At 35.6% G+C, this 25,972-nt stretch overlaps 2 pseudogenes; one reads left to right on the top strand and one right to left on the bottom strand.

The window, feature by feature from the left end:
* Nucleotides 1–232: 232 nt before the first annotated feature.
* LOC118009501 lies at nucleotides 233–1,412 on the top strand (annotated as a pseudogene).
* Nucleotides 1,413–4,762: 3,350 nt separating this feature from the next.
* On the bottom strand, nucleotides 4,763–4,894 carry LOC118009745 (annotated as a pseudogene).
* Nucleotides 4,895–25,972: the final 21,078 nt, after the last annotated feature.

Genomic DNA, 25,972 nt, shown 5'->3' on the forward strand with positions numbered 1-25,972 from the left:
CCCCTTTCTCCTTCTGCCTCCCGACCAACACTGGTGGATCTCCCATGTGGCCCTGTGTGGTGTGATATGTCCCTTCCTCTTAGGAACTGTGAGTAACAAACTATCTTTCCGAGCAGCTGGGGAGGTTCTAGTCTGTTCTGTCTCGCGGCAGCCTCCCCCTTCCACACGATCACACTGAGCTAGTACCCACGCTTGGAATCGGGCCGCAACCTCAGCCGTGCCTGCCGCCTGCCACTGGCTCTGGACCATGGACCCTCGCAAAGTGAGCGAGCTTAGGGCCTTCGTGAAAATGTGTAAGCAGGATCCAAGCGTTCTGCACACCGAGGAAATGCTCTTCCTACGGGAGTGGATGGAGAGCATGGGGGATAAAATACCACCTGCTACTCATAAAACTAAATCAGAAGACAATATCAAGGAAGAAAAAGCAGATAGTAAGAAGGTGGAGGAAAACATAAAGACAGATGAACCATCAAGTGAGGAAAGTGATCTAGAAATTGACAATGAAGGTGTGATTGAACCAGATACTGATGCCCCTCAAGAAATGGGAGATGAAAATGTAGAGATAACCGAGGAAATGATGGATCAGGCAAATGATAAAAAAGTGGTTGCCATTGATGCCCTAAATGACGGTGAACTACAGAAAGCCATTGACTTGTTCACAGATGCCATCAAACCGAATCCTCACTTGGCCATTCTGTATGCCAAGAGAGCCAGTGTCTTCATCAAATTACAGAAGTCAAATGCTGCCATTCGAGACTGTGACAGAGCTATTGAAATAAATCCTGATTCAGCTCAGCCTTATAAGTGCAAGGGAAAGCACACAGACTTCTGGGCCATTGGGAAGAAGCAGCACATGATCTTGCCCTTGCTTATAAACTGGATTACGATGAAGATGCTAGTGCAATGCTGAAAGAAGATCAACCGAGGGCCCATAAAATTGCTGAACATCGGAGAAAGTATGAGCGAAAACGTGAAGAGTGAGAGATCAAAGAAAGAATAGAAAGCGTTAAGAAGGCTCGGGAAGAACATGAGAGAGCCCAGAGGGAGGAAGAAGCCAGACGACAATCAGGAGCTCAGTATGGCTCTTTCCCAGGTGGTTTTCCTGGGGGAATGCCTGGTAATTTTCCTGGAGGAATGCCTGGAATGGCAGGGGGGATGCCTGGAATGGTAGGAATGTCTGGGCTCAATGAAATTTTTAGTGATCCAGAGGTTCTTGCAGCCATGCAGGATCCAGAAGTTATGGTGGCTTTCCAGGATGTGGTCCAGAACCCAGCGAATATGTCAAAATATCAGAGCAACCCAAAGGTTATGAATCTCATCAGTAAATTGTCAGCCAAATTTGGAGGTCAAGCGTAATGCCCTTCTGACAAATAAAGCCCTTGCTGAAGGAAAAGTAACTTCGATCACCTAATGGATGCCACACTAATACAAACCAGTGTACCTCTGACCTTCTCATGAAGAAAGCTGGGGTGCTGTGAAGAGAATCCCTACCCCTCTGCCCCACATGCAACTGAAACATTCTACAGTGGTTTGCCATTAGGGTATTCATTCAGATAATGTTTTTCTACTAGGAATTACAAACTTTAAACACTTTAAACCTTAAAAATATTTTAAAACATATTAAAAGGGTATGTTAGTCTCTACATCTTTCTTTACTAATCATTTCAATTTTTTTCCTTTGGATTAATTGGGCAAGGAAGATACCTCAGTGTGGAAGATTTATTGCTCAGTTTGAGTGAAATAAAGGTTTATTAATGGGAGGCAAATATAACATTTAAATAGATGAAGTTTGAGTTGGAGATATGGTTTCTGAGGCATTTTGACTTGTCTTTTTAAATGCTTTATTTTTTAAATACAATTTATTTGGATAAAACCATTGTGACCACCAGTATTGCAGTAGGACCTGGGTAGGGACTGGAAGTGCTTGGCAGGGCAGCAGCAACTTTATTCCTTTTATGTAGTGTGCACCCGTGTGCAGATGCATTTAAATCTTACACTGTGGTGAAGGGATAATTTTTATAATGCTGCAGTAGAATTGGATTACTTAGCTGAGTTCTTGTCTGATATAGAAAATAAATGTTTTGCATTATTTCCATACACACAAAAAAAACAAACTATCTTTCCAATGGAAATCTTTGCTTGATCTGTTGACCTCACCATATCTGAATAAGAGCATCTACATTTTACAACAAAGAGGTCAAAGTCCAGGAAAACTAAAGGTGCCAAAATCCAAAATGGATTTAAAGAAAGCAAGAAGAAACAAGAGATAAGCTATAAGTAGGGAGAATATGGCAAAGGTCTAGCTCAGGAAGAACTCTGCAAACCCAGAATTCTGATTGTGGTATAATTTTGGTGCCTTCCTGATAATACAGGAGGATTGCCTTAAAATGGCATATTAACAATTTCTTGAACACACTGCCTAATAAATGATATGTGAGAACTTTAACATTCCTAGACAAGACTCACTATGTAGCATTCCCATGATCAGCGCCCCAATTGTAATCCATACCAGAATGTTAAAATAGCCTCTTGATCATCTCCTGCTTTTTCTTTCTCCATTCCTTAATTCATCTCTTCTACTGTTTCTAAGCCATAGCTTGTATATTGATAAGAATCCTCCATAATTTTTTTATTTCTTTTTCAATTACATACTGAATCTTCACTATTATATTTAAAGCTATTCAAATACTGTCTCCAGCATAGCCACCAGCCTTGACTTCCACTATTCCGCTCTATTCTCTATCATCTGGCTAACTTAAACCATCCATTGTTCCCAGCACATTCTCCCCATGCGCTGAACTACTCCATCGATAGAAGCACCATAAAATGTATTTTATAATATTAGCTTTAGAAACAAGTATACCTGGGTCTGAATGCTTAGCTCCTCCAACAAACCGTACTCTGATCCTGGAACTTTAAGTTTTCCTCATGCTGGAGGAATCAGAATGGGTTCCCCGGGGAATCACCAAAATAATAATATCCATGTTATAGAAGTCTTAAACAGGTTAAATGAGATAGTATGTATAAAGATTTCAGCACAATTTTGATGTGAATTAATTCTAGTTAATAGCAACTGTTATATCATTTCTAACCTTAAAGTAGTGTTCCTGAGTTTTCAAAGTATATCATATACACTGCCAAGTATATTCAAGAAGTTCTGATATATGTTATAATTGATGTCATTTTCAAATGAAAAAAACTCATACTCAAGAGAAATAACTTGCTCAAGCTCATACAGTTAGGTAAGAATTACAAGTTTCTTCACTGCTTCTTAATTTCACTCTTTCTTCTCTACACTAAGCTGACCTAATGCCCATAAAGTCATTTAGTGAAGGGACTGTGACTCATTTATCTTTTACTTTCACAGTACTTGAGAATTTTTTTAATTTAATTTAAATTAACTTCATTTAAATTAACTTAATTTAAATTAACTTCATTGAGTATTTATGTGTGCAGCATTGTTTTAAGAAATTTATATAAATTATATCATTTAAATATGATGATACCTCACAAGATATATATTATAATGTCCATTTTCAAGTGAGGAAATGGAGAATCACAGAGATTAGCCTGCTCAAACCACACAGCAGTATTTGGGAACACCAAGGCTACCTATGGCAAAATGTGCCACATTAAATAAGCTGCAAGTCAAAACAGGCATGTAATTCATTTCTATTGAATTAAATTTTAATAGACATCTGGAAAATACATCCTCCCACTCTGCTAAAGAGTGTAAAAATGGTGACATGTTCTGGAAAACCTGTGTGCATGTGTGTGTATGTGTTTGGGTGTGTATAGTATGAGTGTCCTGTGTATATTTTAATAAGCATTCTAACTTTCTTTCAATACTAATAGAAATCCTCAGTTTAACACATGGCTACTCTGGGAGCAGGGGGCAGGGATAAGGGTGCAGACATATGTGCCATGGGAAAAACCTTTTCAGCCTCCTTTGCAGCTAGCTGTGACCCTGTGGAAAGTTCTGATCAATGGGATGTTAGGAAAAATGATGTAAATTAAGTTCTGAGACATACCTTAAAGGCAAGTGCAAGCTACTTCTCCCTTTCCCCTTCCTGCTAAAAACATAGATATGATGGCTGGAGGTACAATTTAGACCAGGACAGTAAATATCATTCCCTAGGAATGACAGTATGGAAATCTCAAGGTAGCCCGAGTCTCAGTTAGCTACTGAGCCATCCTGCCTTTACTGAACTCTAAATCCTAACTTCCACTTAAACCACTGTTATTTTGGCTCTCGATAGCTGAATTATTACAAAACTTATTTACTAATTATTTACTAATGACTAAGACAGAGCTAACAAAAAAAGAAGGAAACAATTGAAATGTATTTTTGAGGGATTGATGAGTTAAGTATCAAGCCATAGAAATATGGAATCTCAGAGTTGGGAGGGATATAAATAGTCTAATCTACACACAGAGGTGATGCTCAAATCCACTCTCCAAACTTTACAAAATGAAGGAAAGCTATAAATATGCTGAATTAGATCTAAAGTAAAGTGTGAAATTTTGACAGTTGTCAGAGCCACATCTGAGTTAAGTAAGTACTTGTTACTTGAGTGGAGTATGTGCAAAGCACTGGTATGAGCCTAAAACACGCTGGTTCTCTATGAGATGCCACAGGAGGGACAAAACTGTCAGGAGACACTGAGGAGGCCCAAAGGGGGTATTTCTGAAAAGAAGATTATCAGATGCTCACATAAGATTTACCACTCAAGCTATATCTAATGTCTATTTTGTTCATCTAATTCAGAAGACTTTGACTCAAATTGTAGGGACTTATTTTCTCTTATTGTGTCCCTCAGTGCACATCTTCAATTAGCAATAATCGCGCCTCGGATAAACCTCATTGGCTACGATACTGCCACTGCGCAAAGCTCAGTGAACATCTTCAATGATTTCCTTCATGGGAAGCAGGACCAGATCACATGAGACTCATTTTGGTTTTTAAAATATGTGTATTGAGTTATATTTGCATGATTATGCAGACAAGTTGAAAGTGAGGTCATTATTGCTGTACAAAGAGAAACTGTGGTTTATTCTCATGTTTATGCCAACTGTTCAGAAGGAAAACAGAAAACCAAAGATGCTTACATGCTGATAGTGCCTTAGCTAGCCGGAAGTTCAATACTATGCTCCTTAGCAGTGTGACACAGCATCTGTCTAGAGGCCTGAGAAATTGTAATATTCAGGCATTCAGCAAAGAGATTCCAAGAATGATTAAGACATGTTACTCCCTTCTGTACCTTAAGGGGCAGAGATGGGTAAGAAAAGAACAACTTGCCCCATGAGCAACCAGGATCTTCCTGCTTGACTTCTGGATTAACCCAGTTCCTCACCCCAGAGTTTAGAGGCTTGCACTAACCCTGTAGCACCAAAGCAAGGCTTCACACCCATCTTCCTGAATATATCTTTCCTGAATATATCCTCAAGAACTGATTATAAAAGGCCAACCTAAAAGATGCTCTAAAATCTGTTGAAAATTCAATTCTCTTCATCTAACATAATTGCTTCTCCAACCATTTAGCATATTTCTCTCTTTTTTTTAAAGATGTGATTTGTTTTTTTCTTTTTTTTCTTTTTTTTGTAGTTTTTAATTTTTTTATATTATGTTAGTCACCATACAATACATCATTAGTTTTTGATGTAGTGATCCACAATCCATTGTTTTCATATAACACCCAGTGCTCCATGCAGTACGTGCCCTCCTTAATACCCGTCACCTGGCTAACCAATTCCCCCTCCCCCCTCCCCTCTAGAACCCTGTTTGTTTCTCAGGTCCATAGTCTCTCATGGTTCATCTCTCCCTCCAATTCCCCCCTCCTCATTTTCCCCCTCCTTCTCCTAATGTCCTCCATGCTATTCCTTATGTTCCACAAATAAGTGAAACCATATGATAATTGACTTTCTCTGCTTGACTTATTTCACTTAGCATAATTTCCTCCAGTCCCATCCATGTTGATGTAAAAGTTGGGTATTCAGAGAAAAAAAATAAATAAATAAAGATGTGATTTGTATGTTCCAGTGAAGTGGGAATAAACTGTTACAAAATGTATTTTTGTAAAAAGAAAAAAGCAGGACTACTTGGAAAGTTTTGTTTGACTTGCATTCTCCACTGGTCATGTGCCCACAAACAATGCTGCTATGATCTATTATCAAAACGTATTTTACTCCTTTAGAAGGGCTGAAATAACTTCTAGTGGTTATGTCACAACTAGCTAAAAATAAAAGCATTCAATTGTACATTTCTATATTAATTGTATTTGTCACTATTTTTATATTGTAAAAAAAGTATTAACATTTAAGCAAAATAATTTTTTTATTTAATAAACACTCTTAACCTGATTATTTGGTTGGAGTTAAAGACCAAGTATTTTATAAAATCACAATATCATCTTCTTTATAATATTTGCTTATTATAAAAAATGTTTAAAGAAAAAAATTGTAACTATGTGTGATGATGGATCTTAATTACACTTACTGTGGTGATTTCACAATATATATAAATACGGAATCATTATGCTGTACACCCGAAACTAACATAATGTTAGATGTCAATTATATCTCACTTAAAACAATTTTTTTTTTTTTTAGAAAGAGAGCACAGAAGCAGGGGGTGAGGATTCAGAGGGAAAGGGAGAGAGAGAATCTTAAGCAGGCTCCCCCCCAGCACAGGAGCCCACACGGGGCTCGATCCTACAACCCCGAGATCATGACCTGAGCCGAAATCCAGAGTCAGACACTTAACTGACTGAGCCACACAGGCACCCCAATTAATCTCACTTTTTTTAAAAGTTCAAAAAATGTATGAAATACAAGTGTAAAGAAGAAATAATCCCATCATAGAAATTTTAACAAAACCATATTCTGCTACATTTTATAAAATGTTAACATATTTTATATTTAAAATTATGTCACAAGCATTTTTCCATGTTTAAGATATCTTTTCTTCTCCTTGATATTTTATTTGCATTCTTTTTTGCTACATGGACTATATTTTATTTGCTTTTAACTCCTTAAGTTTCTTGGAAATCTTCTGGCAGTAGAGGTTAAAGATTCTTCTAAACATATTTCATTATAGTGCTGTTCAAAATAAAGAATAAATGTACTTCATTTAAGTCACCCCTTTATATGATTAAAAAAAATTAAATTTAGGTTCGATCTGTCCCTTATTGTGGTGGCAAGACACGTGGGTTTAGCTCTGTGATAAAGAGCCCCGGTCTCTGCATGACATCCACATCATCAAGTTCAGGGGCACAAAAACTAACACATTTAAGTTCATCCTTGTGGCTCCAGCTCATGCTTGTGCATTCCAGGTTGGTCTTTTTTAAAAACAGCTTTATTGAAGTATGAGTTACATTCCATAAAATTCACACAGTGTAGGTGTACAATTTATTGACTTATAGTAAATTTACAAAACTGTGTATCCAACAGCATAATCCAGTTTTAGAATATTTCTAACAGGGCCTTTTCTGAATATTTCATATAAATGGCTTCAGACAATATATAGTCGTTTGGACCTGACATCTTTCATCTAGCATAATGATTTTGAAGTTCATGCATGTTACAGAATGTATCAGTGTTTTGGTTTTTTCATTATATGAATATACTACATTTTGTTTATACATTCATGATAGAAATTTGAAATGTTTTTGATTTTTGTCTATTTTGAATATGTTGCTATGAACATTTCTGTTCAAGGTTTTGCATGAACATATGTTGCCATTAGATTCATAGAAATAGATGTTGGATTCTATGATAGGTAAGTTTATATAGCTATTTATGAAACTGCCAAACTGTTTTCCAAAGTAGCTATGCCATTTCACATTCCAACCAACAATGTGTGAGGGTCCCTGTTTCTCCACATCTAGCCAATATTTGTTATTAACCGTCTTTCCTATTATAGCTATAGGCATGCATTGGTACCCTGTGATTTTGATGGGCATTTCTCTAATAACATGATTATTGAGTACCTATTTCGGTTTTTATTAGCCATTTGTATGTCTTCTCTGATGAAAGGTCTGTTCAAGTCTTTTGCTTATTTTTTAAATTAGGTTGTCTTACTATGATCAAGTTGTGAGAGTTATTTATATATTTCAGATGCAAGTCCTTTATCACATACGTAATTGCAAATATTTTCTCCAGTCTATAGCTGGAGTGTTTCTGGACATTTTTAATTTTTATGATAAAAATTTATAATTTTTATGATAAAATTTTTAAAAATTTATCATTTTTTCTTTTTTGGTCTGCTTTTGGTGTCATTTCTAAGATCTTTGTACCTAATCTAGGGCCACAAAGTTTTTCTCCTATGTGATCAACCTAGAAGTTTTAGCTCTTACATATAGCTCTATAATCCATCATGAGTTATTTTTTATTTATGGTGTGAGGTATGAGTCTAAGTTCTTTTTTTTTTTCCAAACAGATGTCCAATTGTCCCAGAACCACTTGCAAATTCTATCCTTTTCCCCACTGAATTTCCTTGGCACTTCTGTTCCAGCTTGTTCTGGCTCTCTCTCACTTTACATCAATCTTTGTTTCCCAAATGCCTGCCCTATAAGTATCAAGCTCCAGCATCAGACAAGAAGACAAATGTTGCAGAGACTGTTTAAGCAGCTCCAAAAATTGCATATGGTTAAAATCCTTAAGATAGATAGGTAGATAGACAGACAGACTGTCTCTTACTGGTTTTGTTTCTTTGATTGAATTCTCACTAATAATCAGGACTATACTTACCCTACAATGCTGAAATTTTCAACTAAAATTTTTTTTGGTAAATGTTACTCAGCCAATCAAAGATTTGCTATTTATATTGAGAGTTGTAAATATTCTCTAACTACTAGTTAAGCATACCTCTGTATTCTACCGGTTTAGTGTTCACATCTAAGTCCTTTAATTTTACAAACCTCCCAATTCTTGAGATGTTGAATTTACTCATCTCTTAGTATGTATATAATAAGTTGTTTTATGCCATCCAGGTCTGAGGATGTCTTTCTGTTGAATTTATAGATAAATGAAAATTTAATTGTGTATTAAATTCTTGACTCAAGGGATGTTTTTGTTTCCTTGGAAAACCATAAGGAAAGATATATGTTTATTTTCTCATTCTTTTGTCAATATAATATTAACTCTCCTCTTTTTACTATTCCCAGACACTTCCGGAAATTTTTAATTAATACATTTTGAAGATGTTCTCCTGAGAGCATATGATTAGAACTGCTGTGCTTCTTTTTTTTTTTTTTTTGAGATTTTATTTATTTGACAGAGAGAAACAGCAAGAGCAGGAACACAAGCAGGGGGAGTGGGAGAGGGAGAAGCAGGCTTCCCAGGGAGCAGGGAGCCCGATGTGGGACTCTATCCCGGGACCCTGGGATCATGACCTGAGCTGAAGGCAGACGCTTAACGACGGAGCCACCCAGGCGCCCAGAACTGCTGTGCTTCTGATAAATTAAAATCCTTGTCATTAGGCCATGCCTCTCTGTATATCTTATTGGACTTTTTAAGCTTAAAATCTACTCCTTTTTTTTTACATTAATATAATTACTCTAGTTTTCCTTTACTTAGTACTTCCCAGAAAATCTTTTTTCATTTTTTACATCCCAACTTTTCAGTTTATTTTTGTTTTAGATATACTTCTTAATAATATCATATGATAAAAATTTGCACTTTATCTTATCATTTTTCTTTTAATTGTGTAATTTAACCCAATTATGTATATTGTGATTAAGTAAGTGCTACCATCTTGCTTGCTTTATATTGTTACCACTTTTTGTCTCCCTTTTTGTCCTTCCTTTTTGGGGTTAAGTATTTTTTCCTTTGTTTTCTTCTTATTCCAATTTTTTTCCTTGTAGATATATACAATTTGTTCTTTTTAATTGGTAACACTTGAACTTTTACCATGCATGTTTATTATTTAATGATTTCTGAAGTTAATGTATTAATCCCACCCATGAACAACATAAGCACTGTAGACTATGTTAACTCATTAGAGAAGGGATTGATGAGGCTCAAACATGGACAAAAGCAATAAAATCCTGAAACACTTCTTCAAGGTACAGCATAATATCTCATTTTCTGTGAAATATTATATCAGTTTCTGTCAACGTCTAGTGCGTTGGGGTCCCTGGGTAAGGGTCTACGAAATCACCAGGACACAGGGGATGCAGAGCAAAGGCAGCACTTGCAACTGCATACTGCCGTTTATTACTCACATAGCTATATACTCGCAGTGATCAGATAAACATAACAATGTGTACTTAAAGTATCAACCCAACATCCGTGAAGTAAGATACACGAAATTCAACAAGAACAAAATACATCCTGTTTATGCTTGCAGAATAAAGAATTCTCTTAGCCATCCTTCCTTTGGAGACAACATGTTCTTTGTCTTTAGAAAGAACACTTCTGTTTAGAAAGATACACTTTAAGCTAGGCAAGAGCCACTTCCTGCTGATCCAGGCATTTAGAACTTGCAACATGAGATAAGGGGAAGAGAACATTTTCTCCTCCTGGCCCAGGCCTGCCTGGCCGTCCTTAACCTCAGTGCAGTCCTCAAATGATCTGGGCCTGCAAGGGGCCTACAAGCCTACACCATCTCAAGTTTCCCAAAAGTTGATCATTCTCTTGCCCCCATCTTACTTAACACACTAATTGTCTTTGTGTATATGCATACTTTAGTATGATTTCCTTGAAGATGAGGAATATATCACCTTTTTTTTTAGTAGTACCTGACACCAGACATAGTATATATTAGTATACATTTAGTCTAGTGAACGAATTTTAAAAAGTAACAATTTTATGTTCCTATGCATTTATGACTTTTTGTTCTCTCATATTTTATGGAGATAACCAGCTTTATCAAAAACTTTACCCAGCATGACAACTCATAAGAGAGAAAACCTTAGTAAGATTCAAATCACAGTTCATATATTTCGTATATATGTGTCTACATTTTTTATTTTAAGTATTATTCTGGTCTTTGCCCCTAATTCATCCAAACAGCTTAAGTATAATGATTTTAGTTTGAGAGAAGCAGGTTAGGCCTTTTACAAATTATTCTATAAAATTAAATCTGTGTCATAAAGAGTTCCATGTGTTTAGGAAGCAAAAGAGGGAAGCTGACCTAATTATGGCTGAGCTAAATGAGCTGTGGTTATTCTTACGTTTATTCATATTTTGAAAGAAAAATGAAAACTATCCTATGCTATCTTAAAACACCTTCTGCATTATTTTCTCAAAATTTTATTTACCTTTGTATGTCATGCTGCTTTCACATTCAAAGTTTTTCCAAACTCCCCTAGGGCAAGAATCATGGGCTGTGCAGATCTGCATCCTCCCTGGCAGCCAACATAGCATGCAGTGGTCACTTGGTAAATTTGTGATCATTGTGTCTAGAAACAAATGAATATATGAGTTAGTGAGTGACTAAAGATACAAGAGAATAACTAAATGCAATGGCCTGTCATTTTCTACCTAGCTTTTTTGCAACTTCCCCATTATTATTTAGAATTTAAATTTTATTTAAATTTATTTAAAATTATTTGAATATATTATTTTGTTTTAAAAAGGAACATTTCTTTTTTTGTTTATTTGGCTGTTTTGTGTTTTTTTGTGTAGTTCAAACTGAAACAGTCCATAAGTTTATGAGTGTGCATTAATAAATATTCCTTTTAGTTATTAGAAATGGAATGAATTACATAACCATATTTTGAAAAGAAACCAACAAAAATGGAGAAAAGAGGTAACATGAAAAAGAGAAATAGACCAAAGGGTTAAAAAGGACCTCTGAAACACATCTGAGATGTGCACCCAAATGCAGACAAAATTACACATTAGTCATTTCAGATTATGGAGTACAACCATCCTTCCTAACAAGTTGACTTTTTTAAAAGTCACCAGAAATAACTTCCCAATATTAAGTCAAAATTTCTCATTATGATAAAAGATAAACATGACTGATGCTGTGATAAAAGTCTCATGTGTACTGATTGTTTTATTTATTTCTCATGATCCTTTGACCTAGGAAGAAAAGATGAAACCAAGGTTTAGAGGGGCTAAGATATTGGCAGAACCAAGACTTGACCATAGGAAATCTGATTTCAGGGTCCACCCTCAAAATTATTATACTCTTTGCTTTCCAGTGCAGTAATATAAATAATTCTCTTTATAGCCAATTGGTAGTACAACAACAACAACAGATCTTCACTCTTAGGAACCCTCAATTTAATAGATATTCATATATTTGAGGTTACTTTTTAGAGTTAATTCCTATTTTAAGAGGCAGTAATATAGGGATAATTGTAGTCCCTGCTTCTTCTTCCTCTCTCTATGTCCTGCTCCAAACATTCCACAACACATCCCCATCCCCTCCACATAGACACACCACTTTTTAATCTGTACCTAGTCTACCTAGTATACACAGGTCAGTTTTTCATATGTTCTTCAGCTATAGCAAATAGGAAGATAAGAATGCTACTAGTACTTGAAATTTCATGTTTCCAGAACCATCCAAGAGGTAGGTGACACAGGAAGTAAGACAGTTAAGTGACTAAGAATTTAAGTTCCAGAATTAAAGTGTCTGGCCTGTAATTACTATTTGTGAGACATCAGGCAAGTTTTTATTAACCTCATCTGTAAAATGGGGGAATAAAACAATTTCCAGTTGTTGTAAGGATCTAATTATATAGTCTCTATAATGTTTTTCACTTAGGCATGGCACATAGTAAATGCTCAACTAATGTTAGATATCTATGTTAATTCTTCTCTGGAAAAAGATCTAGTATCAAATTGTGCCATAATTAAGTTGTTGTTTGTGGTGCTTTTTAGCAGATTCAGTATGTCAGCTACATAGAAAACCATCTATTGTCCAAATGTTAACACATTAATTATTTAGAGGACTCCTTTGCAATTCTGCAATTCTACATAAAGCAGGAAATAAATGTGTTACAAGAGCCATATTAAGTTTCTGCCATGGAAGATAAAGGCATTCTGATATTATTTAGATGTAAACATTTTGCCTCTTATTTAACTATTTATAAGGCTCTAAACTGCAATTGGGGAAAGTACTATGTGGTTGCAAGCATTTTTCTGGCCTACCTTTATGAAGAGATGGGATAGCTCTCTTTAAAGAACACAGGTTTGAAATGTCCCCATCAGAATATTATTTCTGCCATCTACACAACCAACATGAATCTCTAGTTTACCTGCTCTAGCTTCTTACCAGAAACTTCCATCTCAAATCATGCATTCCACTTATGGTAAATACCTGACCCAAATATCCAATTGATATAACAGCAATATACTCTCAAAATCTCCAAACCTGATTCCTACATTAAACCAGATATCCATAAAGCCACATGCTGTGCTTGATCTCATTATACCTTCAGTTGTCATAAACTGTTTCTAATTGTAAAGCTATTATCAAATACATCACTCATTTTGTCCTTTATGAAAACATCCACATAAAAATGCCCTCTAATCTCAGAGCCAGATTAAAAATATAAATATAAATATACTTGACAAATTTCTAAGCTTCCATTTTTGGATAATGAGAGCTGTGCAACATGCCAGCTACTAGAATGAAGCTCTATTAAATTTGAGTTCAAATATAAAGCTTTTCACCAACATTTTTATCTTTGATTATCTTAAATAGTTTTATATTTGTCACATAATTTTTAAATCTGATTTTCATACTACCTATTAAAAATGGAGAGAGAGTGAGGGAGGGAGGGAGGACTCACACAAAATTAGAAACTAAAGAGGAGAAATAACAAATGACACCACAGAAATACAAAGGATTATAAGAGAATATTATGCCAACAAATTGGACAAACTAGAAGAAATAAATAAATTCCTAGAAACATGTAACCTCCCAAAACTGAACCAGGAAGATACAGAAAATTTGAACATACTGTTTACCAGCAATGAAATTAAATCAGTAATCACAAAACTCCCAACAAACAAAAGTCCAGAACCAGTTGGCTTCCCAGGTGAATTCTAGCAAACATTTAAAGAGTTAATACCCGTTCTTCTCAAACTACTCCAAAAATCAGAAGAAGGAAACTTCCAAATTTATTCTATGAGGCCAGCATTACCCAGATACCAAAACCAGATAAAGACACTACAAAAAAGAGAATTACAGGCCAATATCTCTGATGAACATAGATGCAAAAATCCTCAACAAAATATTAGCAAACCAAATCCAACAATGCATTAAAAAAATTATTCACCACAATCAAATGGGATTTATGTCCAGGTTGCAAGGGTAGTTCAATATTTGCAAATCAATCAGTGTGACACATCACATCAACAAGAGAAAGGAAAAATAACATATGATCATTTCAATAGATGCAGAAAAAGAATTTGACAAAGTACAAAATCCATTCATGATAAAAACCCTCAACAAAGTAAGTTTAAAGGGAACATACCTCAACATAAAACCCATAGCTAACACCATACTCAATGGTGAATAACTGAGAGCTTTTCCCCTAAGGTCAGGAAGAAGACAAGGATATCCAATTTCACCACTTTTATTCAACATAGTACTGGAAGCCCTGACCACAACAATCAGGCAAGAAAAAGAAATAAAAGCCTTCCAAATTGGTAAGGAAGAAGTACAACTTTCACTATTTGCAGATGACATAATACCATATATAGAAAACTCTAAAGACTGCCAAAAAACTACTCAAATTCATAAAGGAATACAGTAAAGTCACAGGATACAAAATCAATATACAAAAATCCATCACACATCTATACACTAATAATGAAGTAGCAGAAAAAGAAATTAAGAAAACAGTCCCATTTAAAATTGCACCAAAATAATAAAATATGTAGGAACAAACTTAACCCAAGGAGGTGAAAGATCCATACTCTGAAAATTATAATACACTGATGAAAGAAATTGAAGATGACACAAACAAATGGAAAGATAATCCATGCTCTTGGAAGAACAAATACTGTTAAATATCTATATTGCCCAAAGCAATCTACAGATTTAATGCAATCCCTATCAAAATATCAATAGCAGTTTTCATGGAACTAATAATCCTAAAATTTTTATGGAACCACAAAAGACCCCAAATAGCCAAAGCATTCTTGAAAATGAAGAACCAAACTGGAGGTGTCACAATCCCCGGTTTCAAGATATACTACAAAGCTGTAGTAATTATAACAGTATGGTAGTGGCACAAAAATAGACACACAGATCAAAAGAACAGAATAGAGAGTCTAGAAATAAACCCAAGATTATATGGTAAATTAATCTGTGACAAAGGAGGCAAGAATATGCAATAGGAAAAAGACAGTTTTGTTTTGTTTTAACAAATGGTGTTGGGAAAACTGGACAGCTACATGCAAAAGGACGAAATTAGACCACTTTCTTACACCCTACACAAAAATAAATTCAAAATGGATTAAAAACCTAAATGTGAGACCTGAAACCACAAAAATCCTAGAAGAGAGCACAGGCAGTAATTTCCTTGATATTGACTGTGGCAACATCTTTCTAAATACCTGAGGCAAGGGAAACAAAAGCAAGAATAAACTATTGGGATTACATCAAAATAAAAATCTTCTGCACAGCAAAGGAAATAATCAACAAAAGTACAACCTACTGGATGGGAGAAGATATTTACAAATGATATTTCCAACAAAGGGTTAGTATCTAAAATACATAAAGAACTCCTATAACTCAACACCAAAAACCCCCCAAATAATGCAATTAAAAATGGGCAGAAGACATGAACAGACATTTCTCCAAGGAAGACATACAGATGGCCAGCAGGCACATGAAAAGATGCTCAACATCACTCATCATCAGGGAAATGCAAATCAAAACCACAAAGAGATATCACTGCACACCTGTCAGAATGGCTTAAACACACACACACACACACACACACACACACGAAACAACAGGTGTTGGTGAGGATATGGAGAAAAAGGAACCCTTGTGCATGTTGGTGGGAAAACTTGTTTCTCAAGTTTCATCTTTCTTCAGTGGCATTCAACATAGGTGCTCTCCCCCTTTTCTTAAGTACACTTTTTTCACTTGCATCTCAGGAACACCTCACTCACTACTTCACTGGCTCCTTCTACCTCTTTGGTTAGCTCCTCTTCTCCAACTTCTAATGGCAGACTCTTCCAGGACTTAGTTCTTGGACCCCTTCTCTATCCTAATTCCTTTCTTTGGTGATCTCATCCAGTCTCAAGACTTTAAATGCCACCTGTATTCCAATGACTGTCTCCCTGACAGAGCCATTAGCCCTAAACTACTCCACCCATCTCAACTGAGGGCAATTCTGTACTTAAATTTCCTCAGGTCTGAAACTTTTAGAGTCATCCTCTTTCTTCTCATATCTTATATCCAATCTCTCAGACAATGTCATTGCCTCTAACTTTGAAATACATCCAGATTCTACTACCTCTCACATCTCCACAGATTCCACCTTGATTTAGGCCAACATCATATCTCACTTGGATTACAACAATAACTCCTAAATAATCTCCTGCTTCTGTCCTTTTCCTACTACAGTCTATTCTCAATGAAATATCCAGGTGGATGTTTTTACAGCATAAATGACATCTCACTTTTCAAAAGTCTCCAGAGGCTTCCAATTTCACTAGAGAAATAGCCAAATTCCTTTATTCATTTAAATGGTGTACTGTTACTTCCTCCCCCTCTTTTTACTGTTGCCTCTCTTATATCATTGTCTTGCTCACTTTACATTGGCCTCTTTGTTTTTCTCTAGCATATCAGATATGTGCCCACCTCAGGGCCTTGGCACAGACTCTTTCTTTTGCCTGGAACGATTTAATCTCATTTCTTTCAAGATCTTTTTCATTCCCTCCTTTGCAATGAAAGTTACTCTGATGGCCCAATTTAAAATTATAATCTGCTTTCCACACTCCTAACTCCTCTTCATTTCTTTCTCCTTTCTTTGGTTTACTTTTTAAAATTTCCTTCCATTTAATTTAGCACTTTTTAACATACTCTCAGATTTACTTATTACATTTATTGACTACTGGCACATACTAGGGATGTAATAAATATTTGTTCAATGAACATGGAAAGAATATCTGTATTGATTAGCGTTCTTACAGACAACAGAATCCACTCTAGGTGACCTGAGGAAAATTATTAGCTAGTTCCCTTTATCTTTGGTACAAATGAAATTAAAAAATAAATAGAAAGTGACTTTTTTATATAATTTCCAGAATCACATGGCAAAATTTTCCAGCTAAAAGAGCAGCTGCTGCCATTACTCTGCCCCATGATCAGAAAGCAAATAAGGAAACTGTTGTAATTATTTGAGCCCAAGAAAAGCCAAATCTTCTTGTCCCCATTCTTGCCAAAATATCGTGTCTCTTCCCTCATGACTGCCACAGTAGAAATGCCCACTTGGCCAAAACGTAGGTCATAAGCACAATCATAGCTGAAGGGCCATCTGATAAATGTAACTTTTATCTTTCCAGTATTTCATCTTTGATCTTTCCAGGAAGTCTTGCTGCAAGGGAGTATGAGTGGATGTTCAATAAGCCAATTATATTATGTATCATAACCCACACTGTGGATACTCAACATCAGTAAGGTCATTAACTCCCACACTTAAACCTCTAAACAATAGCAATGTTCTTTGCCTAACCATAAGGCAACTTACCTCACAAAAGTGGAAAAGACCTTCTCCTCAAAATAGGAAATTCAAAATTTAATCAAACATCGCAACCATTTCTGAATGATCAGCCCTCCTCAAATTTAGTCTCATTCCTCTCTCATTATCCTATAAATATATATCCTATAATTATTATGATCAATACCACCACTACTCTTGTGTAAAATGTTAGTGAAAATAGAACAAAAGGAGGGAAATTTGTAATATATAACTAAATATGTGACAGACTAGAAAGGGAAAAAATAGCTTAATCTTCAGTACTATAAATGATCACAAGGCCATATAATTTGTAACTTCCTTTCTTTACTACAAACTCCATGTTCCCTTGGCTCCTAGGCAGCACTAGGAAGGACTCCCAAAGGATATGTATATGTATATATTATAAAATAAGTATATATATAATATCAACTATTTTTATCATATTGGTTGTAAATATTTTTTCATTTGTTCTTTTCTCTATTGACTTTTTACTTCTAATATTTAAATTATTAGGGGATAATACCCTGATATCTCCCCTTGATTTCTTTTATATATCTTTTATACATTATTTTATACAAAGTTTTACATTCAGCATTTTTTACTAATATAGTTTTTCTTTTTTACCCCTAGTTTATAGCATTTCTTTTTTTTTTAAAGATTTTTTTAAATGTATTTATTTGAGAGAGAGAATGAGAGAGAGAGAGAGAGAGAGAGCACATGAGAGGGGGGAGGGTCAGAGGGGGAAGCAGACTCCCCGCGGAGCAGGGAGCCCGATGCGGGACTCGATCCAGGGACTCCAGGATCATGACCTGAGCTGCAGGCAGTCACTTAACCAACTGAGCCACTCAGGCGCCCTATAGCATTTCTTAATGTTATAATTTTTAAATCTTTTAATCTATCTGGAATATATTTTGGGATCTGGCCATGCTCTCATATATATTCCATTTCTTTTCTAACACTTCTATATCTATGAGGGCAATATCACTGCTTTCATAGGTTTAGATTTTTATTCATTCATTCATTCGATTAAAAATATTATACAAGTTAGTTATGGGTGTTAGGTGATAAGGATAATGAGAAGTTATCTTTATTATTACATTCTAGTGATGGAAATGGTTAGTAAATAAGCAATTAAAACAATTCCAGAAGGTAGAGCAGCATGTCAGAGGAAATAAGTGGAATGCAGTGATCTTTAAATAGGAAAAAAAAAAAAGATAATACAGAGAACATTCTTCTAATAGTAAGTTTAGGGAAGATCTTTTTTTGGTAATTAGACATTTAAGCTGAGAATCAAAGTATAAGAAGGCAGCCACAATGAAGGAGCCAGATGAGGACAACCTGTTTTTTTCATGTCCTAGGAGAGAAAGACTGAGCATAATTTCTGTGTTGATGAGAACACCACAGGGGAGTGGCTAGAGGTTTAGGATATTAAAATAGACAGAGTTAGAATACATAGGGCCTTGTAGTCCACAGAAATTTTGGATCTAATCCTAAATACAACAAAAAGGAAAGATGTCCTTTTGGCTACTATTCAGAGAATTGATACGAGAACAACCCTGGAAGTAGGGAGTCTCATTAGAAAGTGACAGTTTTATTAGTGCTATCTGCCACATACATGGAATGATTACACTTCCTGGCCCTCTTGTGGCTTGGAGAGACCATGTAACATTCTAGTTACTGAGTCGTGAAAGGAATAACATGTAAGTTCCAGGCTGAAGCATTTAATTGGCAGTGTGAGATCATCCAGGGTTCTCACTCATTCTCCCTACACAACAACTGGCAACGTTAGATGTGATGCCTGATCCATTTGTCTGGGACATAGAGTCCAGAGATGTGCAACAGAATCTCAGTCTATTCATGGTGGACAAAAAAGCATGTCCTCAGTACATCTTTATTATAACAAACCACTGAGATTTGGGGACCATTATTTTTTTTCCAGTTATATTGAGGTATAAATGACAAATAAATTTGTAGGATATTTAAAGTGTACAATGCAATAATTTGATATGCATATACATTGTGATAGGATTCTCAGGGCCTTTATTATAGCGTAACCTAGCCCATCCTGACTGAACACAAATGGCCATTCCAACAGTGTAATTAGAGATGGTTGTGGCTTGAGCAAGATCCTATCAGTGAAGTTCAGAAGTTGACAGATTTAGCATTTGTTTCTGGCTGGTGGGTAGTGCTTCACAATAAAATATATGAGGTAAGAAAGGGAGGTGTCAAAGAAAAACCCCACTTCTGACCTTAATAAATAGTGCCATTTAGCGAGATAGAGAAGTATAGATTTAGACCAGGTATGATGGAAGGAAAAAAAGTCAAAAATTCTGTTTGGACAAGTTAAGATTGAAATTCTCACATGTAGCTGTCACACAAGCAGCTGAATATGTGATTTTTGGACCTGAGATCAAAAGTGATAGTGGCATTTATAAAATTTGGGAGGTGTCTGAATATACATGATGTTCAAAGCTATGGACATGAATGGGATTGCTCAGAAGGACCTTAGGAAGACACCCCAGAGCCAAGTCCTTAGGAACTCCAGCATTTAGCATTTGGTAGAAGAGAAGATGCAAACAAAAGAAATTATGAAGGAGACACTAATGATTAGAAAATAAATACCAGGAAATTTAGTGTCCCTGAAGGGAAGAGAGGAGATTAAAAAAAAGAAGAAAAAGAAGAAGGTGGGGGGGCATAATCAATTGTGTTGAATGACGTTGAGAAGACAAATAAGATAAAGACTAAAAAGTGCTCATCGGGCAAGTCACTGTAAACCTTGACAAGAGCATTTTTGATGGAGTAATGAGCATTGAAGGCCAGACAGGAGTGGGTGAAGAGTAAATGGATGATGAGGAAATAAAGACAATAGGAGGTGAGAGACATGAAGGGGGCAAGTTCCTGGAGGAGTCTGTGAGGAAAGAAAAGTTTTATTGTAGTTGCTCTATAGTTTTAATGGGAAATAAAAAATATATTAGTTTTTTTTTGGGGGGGGCCTATTCTTTTTTTTTTATTTTTTTTTATTCTTATGTTAATCCCCATACATTACATCATTAGTTTTAGATGAAGTGTTCCATGATTCATTGTTTGTGCATAACACCCAGTGCTCCATGCAGAATGTGCCCTCCTCAATACCGACCACCAGGCTAACCCATAAAAAATATATTAGTTTTTTAAAAGTATATTAGTATGATTATGGAAATGATCCAATCGAGATTGATATTTTAATATCTAGTAATTTAAGTATGCCTTCAATTCTTTTTCAAAAATGACTTCAGCCAGATTTTTTCATCTTCTTTTACATTCATTTGTGGGTTTCTTTTTTAACCTTTGTTAATTACATTTTTGGCAAACCATGGCTAAGTGCAGAACTTCCCTTGGGTTTTTAATAATTGAACACTTTCTGAATTGTTTAAAATTTTTGGCTATGAATTTAAATTGCCCTTTGTCTCATGTCAGTAGGCTTATCTGAGACACAGAGTTATGTGAAATTTTTTGTCTTCTTCTTAATTCTTCAGTAAATTACAGTAAAACACTCATTAGCTGTTATTTTTTAAATAATTTGAAAGCAAAATGGAAAACATAAAAACTCTCCCAATACTTAAAACTATTTTAATATCAAATCAAACTATGGTCAGGTTTTCATTGAAAATATATTTTTATATATTTACATATGTAGATGTGTGTGTTTATCTTTAGTTCCAGGAGTGAAATAAAGAGTAGTCTGTAATGCAGTTGAAAAGGGATATTATCCCGTATGGGGAGCCAGCGTAGCTCAATTAGCAACTGCAGACAAATACAAATAAAAGATTTTTTTAAAATTCTAATTCCAGAAAAGGAAATAGTCTAAATTGTCTTAATGAATGATTATCATTTTCACTTTTAAAATTATGTTTCCAATTGGTCCTACTTTTGAATAAATTTTTTTCTACATGGCTATTTGTCAGATCTAACAGTATTTTTATTGCACTTTATTTTCAAAACTACTCTTAAATTTCCAAAGTAAGAATTCAGATGGTAACCATATTTTGTGAATTAAACTCAGTAGAGCTTATTTTCTTAAACAGTTGGTAGGAAAATAGGGGAACTAAACTGTGCCTTATTTTAATATTTATTTTAATATGGAAAATCTCAGGTATGTACATTGAAGAAACTGCAAATGCTTCATATATAAAAATAATTACTTTTATTGCACTAAATCCCTTATATACCATCAGAATATATGTATATATATATATATATATATATATATATATGGTATTTATATTATTATAACTTTCCTGTTATGTTAGAGATGTTGACTCTCATAATGTTCATTTGCCCAATTTGCTAATTCTAGGAATGCATGCATTTAAACACTTAGAGAGAGGAATGTCATCTCCACTTCTGATTACAAATTTAATCTCCACAAGAGAATTAGGCTCAAGAATCAATAACCTGGGTAACCTGACTACCAAACACTAACACGTGAGAAAATGTATACAGAAAATTAAATGTCATTCACAGAATTCTCAGGGAAACATATAGCCTTTATATAAGTATCCAGATGTACATCATAGAGGTTACTTTTACCTCCTTTTTATCCAGCCCATGACTCCCTTGCTATGGAATTCAAAGAACACAAGACCTCAAGTCGTGGAATCTATTCCCAGCTCTTCTGATAACTTGCTTTTGCACTTTCCAAATACTTAACCTGTCTGTGCTTAGATTTCCCCTATAAATTAATGAGGAGAGGGCTGAATGCAAATAACTTAAATCTAGGTAAAAAATAAATTTATTGGGAAACTAAATGGGTACTTCACAGAACCCAAAGTAAAATGCAGTAAGAACTGAGGACGGGAATCCATCAAAATCCTAGAGGAGAACATAGGCAGTAACCTCTTCAACACTGGCCATAGCAACTTCTTTCAAGACACATCTCCAAAGGCAAGGGAAACAAAAGTAAAAATGAACTTTCGGGACTTCATCAAGATAAAAAGGTTTTGCACAGCAAAGGAAACAGTCAACAAAACTAAGAGGCAATCCACAGAATGGGAGAAGATATTTGCAAATGACATTTTGGATAAAGGGCTGGTATCCAAGATCTATAAAGAACTTATCAAACTCAAGACCCAAAACCCAAAAAATCCAGTCAAGAAATGAGCAGAAGACATGAACATACACTTCTCCAAAGAAGACATACAAATGGCTGACAGGTGAAAAAAATGTTCAACATCACTAGCAGCAGTGTCCACAATAGCCAAACTGTGGAAGAAGCAAAGATGCCCTTCAACAGATGAATGGATAAAGAAGATGTGGTACATATATAAAATGGAATATTAGTCAGCCATCAGAAAGGATGAATACCCACCATTTGCATCGACATGGATGGAACTGGAGGGGATTATGTTAAGTGAAGTAAGTCAAGCAGAGAAGGACAATTATCATATGGTTTCACTCACATGTGGAACATAAGGAATAGCGTGGAGGACCACAGAGGAAGGGAAGGAAAACTGAATGGGAAGAAATCAGAGAGGGAGACAAACCATGAGAGACTATGGACTCCTGGAAACAAACTGAGGGTTACAGAAGGGAGGGGGTAAGGGGATGGGGTAATTGGATGATGGTTATTAAGGAGGGCATGTGTTGTGATGAGCACTGGGTGTTATATGCAACTAATGAATTGTTGAACACCACATCAAAAACTTATAATGTACGATATGCTGACTAACTGAATGTAACAAAAAAAATAAAAATTAAATTAAAAGAACTGAGGAACTAAAACCAGGGGGGGTGGGAATCTTTTGGGAACTATTTACTTTCTGCTTTTCTCCCTTTGTAACCAAATGTCTGATATCTGCTTCTTTTTTGTCTGATTTTTCTTCTCTCTCCCTCCACCTTGGCTCCACCAGTCACATGTCCCAAACATGGTCATGATCACTCAGATACCTTATAACCCCATATGCACAGTAAAATGAGCAAGTCTGTCCAACATCAGTTCAATTCTTGGGAGACAAAATGGCCTAATTTAGGTCATGTTTCTCCCTTTGGTGCCACCATTTGTAAGCTAAGGACAGGAAGAAATGGAATTATGGGGAATAGAGTATATTCAGCAGGGACTGGGCAGAAGGCCCTCTGACAGTTTTTGTTACAAAGTAATATGGATTGGACAGAAATTGATTCGTGAAGGAAAAGTTGTGCATCTCTGGATTCTTCTCCAGGACATTTAAAGATTTATAAGCATAAATGGAGGTTACAGGCAACAGTGATTTCAAAATGTATTTAAGTGTTTAAAATGCTGGATATAGTTATCAATAATTTCTTCTGTGGCTTGTTTGAATTTCTCTCTACACTTAATTTTTATTTCATTTTTATTTTTATTCCAGCAAAATTAACATACAGTGTTTTATTAATTTCTGGTGCACAATATAGTGATTCAACAATTCTATACATTACTCGGTGCTCATCACAATGCGTGTACTCTTAATCCCCTTCACTTATTTCACCCACCCTCCCATCTACCTCCCCTCTGGTAACCATCAGTATGTTCTCAATAGTTAAGTGTCTATGTCTTGGTCTGTCTCTTTTTTGTTTGTTTGTTTTGTCTTTAAAATTCCACATATGAGTGAAATCATATGATATTTGTCTATCTCTGATTAACTTATTTCATTTAACATTATACTCTCTAGATCCAACCATGTTGTTGCAAATGGCAAGAATTCATTCTTTTTTATGACTGAGCAATCTTCAATTGAATATATATACCACCTCTTCTTTATCCATTCATCTATCAATGGACACTGGATTGCTTCCATAATTTTGCTATTGTAAATAATGCTAGAATAAACATAGGGATACATATATCTTTTTGAATTAGTGTTTTCATATTCTTTGGGTAAATACTGGTAGTACAACTACTAGATCACATGATAATTCTATTTTTAATTTTTTGAGGAACCTCCATACTGTTTACCATAGTGGCTGCACAAGTTTGCATTACCACCAACAGTACAAGAGAGTTCCCCTTTCTCCACATCTTTACCAATACCTGTTGTTTCTTGTGTTTTTTATTTTAGCCATTCTGGCAGGTGGGCGGTGGTATCTCTTTGTGGTTTTGATTTGCATTTCCCTGATGATGAGTGATGTTGAGCATCTTTTCATGTGCCTGCTGGCCATCTGTATGTCTTCTTTGGAGAAATGTCTGTTCATGTCTTCTGCCCATTTTTAATTGCATTATTGGGGGGGGGGTTGTGTTGAGTTATAGGAGTTCTTTATATATTTTAGATACTAACCCATTGTTGGAAATATCATTTGTAAATATCTTCTCCCATTCAGCCCTTTTGTTCTTGAAGAAGTCTCCCAAAGATCCCTGCCCCTCAGCACATGCTCTGAGATCAGTAAATAAATCTCCTTCCTAAACACCCCAGGCATTTTTTAAACTGCTGCTTCAGTGCTGTATCTCAGCAGGCCTATTTGTTGTGCTAGCTCTTTAAGGGCAGGGAGTCAGTTTCCTACCATCCTCTGGCTTTCCCAGAAGACAGCCCACTGATTTTTAAGGTTCCAGGTGTTTATCCCCACTGATTGTAAGAACCACAGTGTTAGGTCCCTCTGGTTTTCAAAGTCAAATGTTATGGGGATTAATCTTCCCAGTGCTGGTCCCTCATGCCTGGGGCACCTCATGTGGGCTCTGCTCCTCTCCCTTCTCCACACCCATGGCATCCTTCCTTCCCATGGGTAGTCTATTGGGTCCATCTGGCTCTGAACCATGTCTCTGCCCTTCTTACCCTCTTCAGTGTGGCCTCTTCTCTACATTTAGCTGTGGAAAGTCTGTTCTGTCAGTCTTCTGGTTGTTTCCTGGCTTATTTACACTGACGTGGATGTTATCTAGGTGTATCCATGGGACAAGGTAAGATCCTCCTACTCTGCCATCTTCTACCCTTGCTTCTGCTCTCTGTACTTAATTTAACATTTTAGGTTAACTAACATAAACTTCCTAATAAATAAGGACTAATTTTTAACAACTGTACAATTTACATCTTTTTGCCAAACAATACTTAGAAAGTTATACTTTTTTTGGTTAGTGACTTTGTGTCTTTCAGTATAATGAGATTTTATTCCAGAGTACAAAAAAAGTATACCATTAGAAATGATATTTCAACATTATAGTTTTGGGTAAAAGCTAACCAATTGGCTCAACAGAGTATATAGTTAGTAAAGATATGAAAAAAGATGAGTCATATATTATGTTTGGATAAATCCTAAATATTTGCCTTCTATACATGCACCAAATGAGATGGGAGACAAGGTCATACCTTTTTGAATCTTCCATCTGT

This window comes from Mirounga leonina, unplaced genomic scaffold, assembly GCF_011800145.1.
Source record: "Mirounga leonina isolate KUSES-001 unplaced genomic scaffold, KU_Mleo_1.0 Mir_127, whole genome shotgun sequence".
In the NCBI taxonomy this organism is placed as follows: domain Eukaryota; kingdom Metazoa; phylum Chordata; class Mammalia; order Carnivora; family Phocidae; genus Mirounga; species Mirounga leonina.